Below are 9,467 nucleotides of genomic sequence, written 5' to 3' on the forward strand. Positions count from 1 at the left end.
ATCCAACTTATCTCCCACTGTCCGCTTCACGTAAGCAGGACATCCCCAAATCCTCAAGTACGAATACTTAGGAGCTTTGCCATTCCATAACTCGTATGGTGTTTTGTCCACTGCTTTAGTGTGGACGTTGTTCAACAACAATACCGCCGTTTCAAGTGCATAGCCCCAAAACGAAGGTGGAAGCTCAGTGAAGCTCATCATGGATCGAACCATGTCCAACAAAGTTCGATTACGACGCTCTGATACACCATTCAGCTGTGGTGTCATAGGAGGAGTCCACTGAGAGAGAATCCCATTCTCTTTCAGATAGTCCAAAAACTCGGTACTCAAGTATTCTCCACCTCGATCCGATCGAAGTGCTTTAATACTTTTACCTAGCTTATTTTCTACTTCAGCCTTGAATTCTTTGAACTTTTCAAATGCTTCAGACTTATATTTCATTAAATATAAATACCCATACCTTGAATAATCATCAGTAAAGGTAATGAAGTAGGTGTGGCCATATTGAGTCCCAACTCTAAATGGACCACAAACATCTGTATGGATCAAATCCAACAGATTTTGACTACGCTCAGGTTTCCCCTTAAAAGGAGATTTAGTCATTTTTCCTTTTAGGCAGGATTCACAAGTAGGTAGAGAGTTAATATCAGACATATCAAACATGCCCTCTCCCACTAGCTTGTTCATCCTCCTTGAGGAAATATGACCTAGCCTAGCGTGCCAAAGGTTTGCCGGGTTTTGGCTATCGATTTTCCTTTTGTTTGTTGTCGCCGGTTTATCAACATAATTTATTGGAACGTCTTTTAGTTTTAAGTTGTATAGATCGTTTTCAAGTTGTCCATTTCCAATCAAACATTCATTCTTGTAAATATTGCAAATCCCATTCACAAAATTGCAAGAATAACCATCTCTATCTAGCATAGAAACAGAAATAATGTTTTTAATTAAATCCGGAACAAATAAAACATCTCTTAAAAATAACTTAAAACCGTTCTGCAAAATTAAACAAACATCTCCAATGGCTGTAGCTTCAACTCTGGAACCATTCCCGAGCCTCAGCTGGGTCTCACCCATTCTAAGCCTGCGACTTCTTGTCATCACCTGCAAATCATTGCAAATGTGAGATCCACATCCGGTATCCAATACCCAAGAAGTAGTATTAAGTGAATTGTTTATTTCAATATAGAACATACCCTTTGCAGTTCCCAACTGCTCTAGATATTCCTTGCAGTTGCGCTTCCAATGACCGGGCTTCTTGCAGTAATGGCAAACATCCTTGGATTTTTCCATTTTTGAAGCCTTTGTCTTGTGCTTCTTCTCGGGCTCGACTTTCTTGGGTGGGGCAGAACGTTTCTTGCCCTTCATACTTGGCCCCTTCTTAGCAGAAGATGAGGAGCCCACCAAGAAAGCAGGCTTATCCTTCTTAAGTGTGGATTCATATGTCACAAGCATATTGACCATCTCTTCAAGGGTGGCCTCTATCTTGTTCATATTAAAATTTACCACAAATCCGTCAAACGAAGAAGGAAGAGACAGAAGCAGTAAATCCACGTTGAGTTCATGCTCCAACACCAAATCAAGGGTCGCTAACTTTTGTATGAGCCAAATCACTCGTACCCCATGATCACGGACCGAAGTCCCTTCACGCATGCGACACGTCATTAGCTCCTTAACAGTAGCGAACCTTTCAGCCCTCGATTGAGCCCCAAAAAGTTCCTTGAGTTGAGCGTGAATGTCAGCAGCATTCACGGTGTCCTCAAATCGCCTCTGGAGTTCATCAGACATCGAGGCTTGCATATAGCATTTGGTCTTGATGTCATGGTCCCACCATGCATCAAGTTTGGCCAATTCCTCCGGACTTACGTCAGCTGGTGCTTCCTTCGGAGGTGATTTCTCTAACACGTAGAGCATCTTCTCCGAAGTCAAGACAATCTTCAACTTCCGGAACCATTCCGTATAGTTTGCGCCAGTCAACTTGTTTTGTTCGAGGATCGAGAATAATGGATTACGCGAATTCATTGTATGAAATATTGAAAAGAAAAACAGACATATATCAATGATTGTTTAAGCAATTTACTAAGACATAAAATAGGCGAATTTAATTTTATGAACCTCACTCCCACTATTTTAACGATTTCACTACCCTCTAGTGAAAACGGGAAACTTTTTTCTTAGTGAGAACATGGAGTCCAATTGACAAACTTATGGTCCCGAATAATATCAGCCAACCATAATTCTCAAAAGGTAGAGCCCAATTGCTTCCAAAGCAACCCCCATGTATTTACCTCATGTCCAATAAGGGCCCAATAATATGACGCCGTTTATAGTGACATGTCAAGATGACCCATCAATATTAAGTTGTGATGGACGGTCGCCATGTGGATCCCCCAATAATATGAGCCAATCCCATGGGAGTTCCACCCAACTTACAACATGTGTCGATCCAATGTACAGCTTTCCGACGGACGGGCCCCCCAATAATATGAGCCGGACCGTATCCGCGGGTAGCATCACATACATTGACCGTTGATGGAAGGTAGGAACATTTAAACAAATTTAAATTTCCTTTATTTATCTTGATATCAATTTTAAATCATATTTAAAATGAGGGATTTTTAATTATGAAAATTTGTCTCATCATTTTTCAATTTATTGTATGCTTGCCGGATTCATACAATTATGTCTAAAACATGCATACAATCATAATATCATATATTATATATAGGATGATCGATTCCATTTCTAATTGACTCGTGGTTGCCAATCACGAGTCTTAGTCCAATCCTAGGTAATATGCAGTATGCAATGCAATCCTATTACAATAGCTTCCAATTTACATTTCTTCGTCTTTATTGTCTGCTGGGCCCACCATCTTCAAATCTTGATCTCCCACTAAATCTAATGTATTTACAATAAATAGCAATGACAAGTAGGGGATACATTTTAGGGGTGGGAACGGGCCATAAACCAAGCCCACTTTTATTACATATGACATTCATATTGGGCCATAAACCAGGCCCATTAATAAAACCAACAACAATAAAACAAATGTAAATTCCTAACATACACCTACAAAATTGGTCATGGCAATCGATCATCCTTATCCAATAACATTTAATTCAAAATTAATTTATTGGATATCATGCATATGGCAATTTAAATTTAAACAGGATAAAATCATATTTTATATATAAAATCATATTTTACCTTTTATTAAATAAAATCATATTTTATCTACAGAATCTAATTTTATAGATAAAATCATATTTTACTTAATATATATATAAGATCAAATCTTATCATCAATTGTACCAAAAATAATTGATTTCAAAATTCAATTTAAGGATAAAATATTAAAATTTTCCAAAAATTCAAATTTATCCAAAAATCAATTTTAAAATTTTCGGACTCGAACAATTCGATCCGATGCCTCGTGAACCAATCAAAAACAATTTTTGACCGGACCAAAAATAAAATTTTAACACATTAAAATTAATTTAAATAAAAAAAATAATTTTTCCCGCGGGCCGCACGGGACACTCCCGGGCCGGCCCGTACCCGTGGGCGCGGGCCGGGGCAGCCCGGCTGCCCCTTTAGGGCAGCGACAATCGCTGCCCTGGCGGCGCCGTGCGCCGCCGTGGGCGGCGCTGTGCGCCCCCTTTGGGCGGCGCACGGGGCAGTGACCGTCGCTGCCCCACCGGGCAGCGATCCAATCGCTGCCCGGGTTTTGCCCGAAAAAAAAAAAAATTTTTTATTTAAAATATTTATTTTGTTTTAAAAAAACCAAGACTCAAAAATTTTTGTACAATCGATTAATTTAATCGTTTGATCTGAGCAACCTGGCTCTGATACCACTGTTGGGTAACTGGCGTTCAGATCAATCACGATTGATACCCGGTGCAGCGGAAGTTTAAAAATTTTATTATGGAACAATTCCATAGTGTGGGTATCAACCGTTTAACGATTAAATTATAAGTGTGTCTAAAATTAAATAACAATTATTAAATTTTACCTTCAATCTCGAAGCGAGATTATTGGACTCCAACAGATTTCTCTGCTCTTGTTGTCTCTCCCAGGAACTGATGAACTCCTTCAATCAGGTCCACGAATGGAGGTTTAATCCCTCTGATAGATTGCACTAGAAAATCTATCAGAAGTTTTCTACGAAGAGAATAAACGAATTTGATTCGCTATTCCAGACTGCAATTCAAAATCACAGACCGGAATTTCTCACGCAGAGAAGGGAGGGGGGCGACCGAATTTCTTTTGAGAGAGAGCTAGGGTTTTCGATTTTCTGTCTCTCAAATTATGACCAGTTGTGTGTAATTTCTGTACTGCAATAACTTATTTATAATGCAGGCCACTAACAGCTTAGGGCCCATTAGTCATAAGTTGAGGCCCGACAAGCAAAGCCCGCACGTTCAGAAATTAATATAAAATTCATCGTGACTCCGATTGATAAACCGATTTTACCAATGTGCACAGAAACCATTTCTGCACATTTTAAAGTCAAGATAAATTTTCCTGAATCCGAATTCAGTGGTTTCCAAAAATGTCCATCCCTATGTCATTTTAGGAAATCCTACTCCCTTACTCTTATTTAAGAAGTCCAACTTCTTTATTCATTAAATTTAACTCTTTAAATTTAACTATCTCAACGGGGATTAAAACTCCATTACACTGTGTGACCCTCAATGGTTCAGGGATACAGCTAGCCGTGGGCTCACAACTCCTTGTGACTCGGAACAACACTTTCCGACTTGCCCAACGAATCATGGTAAAGCGCCTAGCAACATCGCCCCATGATTCCCTAGGTATCACTGATAGTGCCTACAAGAACCAGTAGATTTTGGTTAGCGTACAGTACGGTCCCTTCATCCATATATCCCGATCGAATCAACAACCATTGGTATATCGAGAGTCGCTCAAGATTCGATAACTATGCAATACATCTTGAAGATCAAATTAGTGACATCGCATGTGCTACTAAGAAACCATTTCTTAAATCACATCAAGTACTCTGGCCAGAGATTCGTCACACTAATATCTCCTCAGATCGCATAGGATATCCACACTCGCAAGTATGTGGTGAATCCTTGACAACAATGCATCGACTCCTATATGTGTTGTAACTGTACCCAATCCCGACACCTGATGACCCCCATAGAGTCGGTAAACGAGTCAAAGCACAATACTAGCATATAGAGTCTCCATGATGTTTCAAGTAGTAAGGACTAATGGTGTACAACCAAAACCGCGGACTTTATCCACTCGATAAGTGATAACCACTTGGAAAGTCCGGATAGGGTAGTTCGATTATTCATCCTATGAATATCCATTTGCATGCTTCGAACATCTCCATGTTTCCTACCAATGAAACGTGGTACTCCGCATCGCAAATGCTAGTCTCAAACTCGAGCGATCCTTATCCTTATTATCGGACGGCTCAATCGACTAGGAACAGTTTAGAATATACAGTGACTATAAGATGTATTTCATGATAGACATCCCCATGTTCTACCACATCTTACATACACTATAGTATATTCAAGGTCTTTATCAAAACAACAATAGTATATCATAATATAACAATATGAAGAAAGATAAAGTCATTGCCATTAAAAAAAAATGTAAATTATATTAAACAAAAGATTGTTTATACAAAGAGTCATCAAAGCCCTTAGCCACAAGTTGGCTCACTGGGCACCCACTCTTTCATGTATTCGAACTCGATTTGTATTTTGGATTGTGGAACTTAGAATTGATGCATGTTCTACACTTTTTATGTATTTGAATACCTCGTTGTTGGAAAAATATTAGTTGGATCATGTTAGAGTCCTTATGGGTATGATATTACACTTTTGGAGTCATTTTTGGAGCAGAAACAGCAGGCCATGCGCGCCCGCGCATCCTGCACTCTCTCGGAGGCCCGGACAGGGCGTTATGCGCGCCCGCGCGTCCCTTTCTGTAAAAAAAAAAAAAAAAACTCTACTTTTCGGGACGTGTTTTTGCGTCGCTAAATGTTTTATTGATTAATCTCTTGGATTTTTTTTTATGATTATTGATAGGATTAATTCTTGATTAGATAATTAGAATCGAGGTCTCACAAGAATATTGATGATTACACTCCTATTGTTCTTTTTAATGTTATTTTCGATTCTTACAGTGATGTTAAATCTGCTATTAAGTATGATAGAGATCAGATTTCATTAAAGACTGTTGTGAATGGTTAAAAAATAAAGAGATAGATTTAAAAAACAATAAGGGTGGTAATAATTTGGGTAAGGTTATGTTTGTTAAAGGAAGATCCAAAAATCGTTTTCAAAGACCTTCAAACAACCACAACCAATTTTATGTTGAAAATCGAGGTAAGAGTAAGACAAGGTTCCAGTCGAGGTCCAATCATAGAAAATGCTATAATTATGGTGAAATTGGTCATTTCATTAGATAGTGTTCTAGGCCTAAGCAAAACCATAACCAAGATTTGAAAAATCAGCATGTTGACCATGCTAATATGGCTTCTTGTAGTGAAAACATGAGTTATTTTTTTACGGTGACTGAGATATGTAATGTGCCTAACGTGAATTTTATGCATTCAAGTTCTTTGTGTGACAATGAATGGCTAGTTGCTTCTGCATACACTTTCCATATATCCCCATTTAAAAACTTTTTTTTTAGTTATAAAGAAGTAGTGCATGGATCTGTTTCTATGGCTAATCAGAAATCTTGTCAAGTTGCTGGTGTTGGTGATGTATCACTGAAATTTGATTCTGGTTATGTATTAACCTTGAAAAAATTGAGACATATTCCAGATTTATGTCATAATTTGATTTCTTGTGCTGCTTTAGAAGATGATGGTATATAGGGTAGGTGGAGAAATGGTGTCATGAAAATTTTGAAAGGTTCTTTAGTGATTTTCAAAGCTGCTAAAAAGAAAAACTTGTATTTTTTTCATTGTGGGGCCTCAGGTTTGCTAATATCAACTTAAAGACAATTAATAAATAATAATTATTTAATCAAATTGTTCAAAAATAATCAAAGTAAGGATTTTTTTTTTAAAAAAAAAAAATACACGGACTCCGTGCGCAGGTCCGTGCATTAACTTGTAGCCAAGAATCTATTGCTGCAAGGTACACGGATCTTGTGCCACCTCCGTGTTCGGGTTCGTGCAAATCAATAACACTAAAACTCCAAGTTTTTTTTTTCTACACGGACTCCTTGCACCCCTCCGTGCCTAGGTCCGTGCACAAAACTCAACTTTTATGAAGCTACTGTCTCGATTTCAGACCACACGGACCCATGCACAAATGTATGTACAGGGTTCGTGCCCTGCTAAAATTCAAAATTCTATAACTTGTTCCAAATCTGAAAATGCATATATGAACACCAAATCACAAACATAACTATGCTCTTTCAACTCTAATATATGCACATCTATATATATATATATATATATATATATATATATATATATATATATATATATATATATATAATATATATATATGTATATATATATATATATATATCAAATTCCAAACATAATCCCATGTATTTTTCACATACATCTAATGTTCTAAATACATGAAATTCTAGATTAAACCATGACTCAACAAGGAAAACATGCAACATAACATGAGTTCCTAGACTTCAAAATATATACAAGATCTCGTGTCTTCTAAACATGTTTGACAAAGTCTATACAACATTCCATCTGCTTAAAACCCGAGTCACCACGTTTAATCTCGATCTTGAGCTATCCCGGTCTTCCTTGACTCGATCATGCCCCACCTATTGTCATGCACACATACAAAATATAGAAATAGTCTGATAACTCCGGTGAGAAATATAATTCCCAGTATAAACAACATAACATGCAATATAATAAATATGAATGCAATGCATGTTTTAAAAATAGGCTATCAAATCTGATATCAATAAAATCTTGGTTCTTGGGATCCCGAGGAATAAAATCTCAATCATACCAACGACTCTCCCAATCGAGGTGGCGTCAAATATCTTAATTCCCTTGAATTTGGTGCAACTATAGTGAGTCATATAGCTCTGGATGTAAATTTACATTTCGTGCTACCCAATTATAGTCCTCCAAACTTCTTTTGCAATCTAGGTCATTCGGCCGTCTATGATTTCTTGGTTTGTGGCTCAAGATGAATGCATACAAAAGCTTATACATCATGCTATAATCAATAAATGAAAAATGTGCAAATCAAGCAACAAATAACATTTAAACCCCAAAAACATGTATAGCACATAAGAGCACATAAACAACTATGTATGTGATTTAGATTGGGAACTCGAGAATCATATCTATCTCGAGTATTCTGTCCCAGCTTGATCAATATCTGCTTATACCTTTTATGTTGATTCTTAGAAGCTCCAATCTGGAAAATCTACAACAAAAACGCATATAAAAATGTGCTCAACTCACAACTCAATCTTCAAGGTAAAAGTGACTTCAAAACTGGATCAATCTTCTATCGATTCAAATCTGAAATGTCGAGTCGTCAAGCTTCACTACCAATCTGAAAAGAAGTGATCACAAGCTAGAAATATCAGACATGAACTCATATCATGTTCAATTCAATCAACAAGACTCGAAATTGAATCAATTCTTGAACCGACGGCATAACGGTATCAAAATCGGTAACCGAAACTGAAATATAACAATCTATAAATCTTCTAAAACTCAAATCAACACATATCAGCATATATACAGGCCCAAACCAGCAACATAAAAAATAGAAGTGTTCGAACATGGCTTCCAAATTCATAAGAAAACCGAACGACGATGTTTTTCTGACCCATCTTCGAATATACAATTCATTCTAGCTCAAGAACCTTATATCCAAGAATAATAAAATTACGTCATCCCTTCAAAATTCAAATATGATAAAAAATTAAGAAAATTATGCCAAACGTAGCTCTTGGAGAGGTGATCGCGAATATATATTCGATTCTGAAATCTGACGGCCGGATATCGAGAAATCGAAGCTTTAAGAAGATAAAAATGGTGTGGGTAGATGTTCTGATCTTTTCTATAATTTGGACTGCTATTCACGTGTAAAGGTAAGGAGAAGAGGTGAAAATTAGATATATATACAAGCTATTTGCAATTTAGTCCCTGAAATCTTTGCTATTTGTAAACCAGCCCTTGGCCAATCTTTTTAAATCAATTTCAATCCTAAATAATTTAAAAATATTAGAATTTAAATCTAAACTCCAAAATTCTTAAATTAAATATTCTCGGATTAAAATTAAATAATCCCGAGCCTTACAGTCATGATGAATGTGAACCTTGTGTGCAAAATTCTGTGATCGATGTCTTGAGTGACAAAACTGATTTGTGGCACAAAATATTAGGTCACATGAGTTCTAAAGGTCTTGAAATTTTTCACAAATATGGTTGTTTTGGTAGTAACAAATTGTCTTGTATGTCATTTGTGATT

The sequence above is a fragment of the Henckelia pumila genome, chromosome 4 (genome assembly GCF_033568475.1).
Source record: "Henckelia pumila isolate YLH828 chromosome 4, ASM3356847v2, whole genome shotgun sequence".
Classification (NCBI taxonomy): Eukaryota; Viridiplantae; Streptophyta; class Magnoliopsida; order Lamiales; family Gesneriaceae; genus Henckelia; species Henckelia pumila.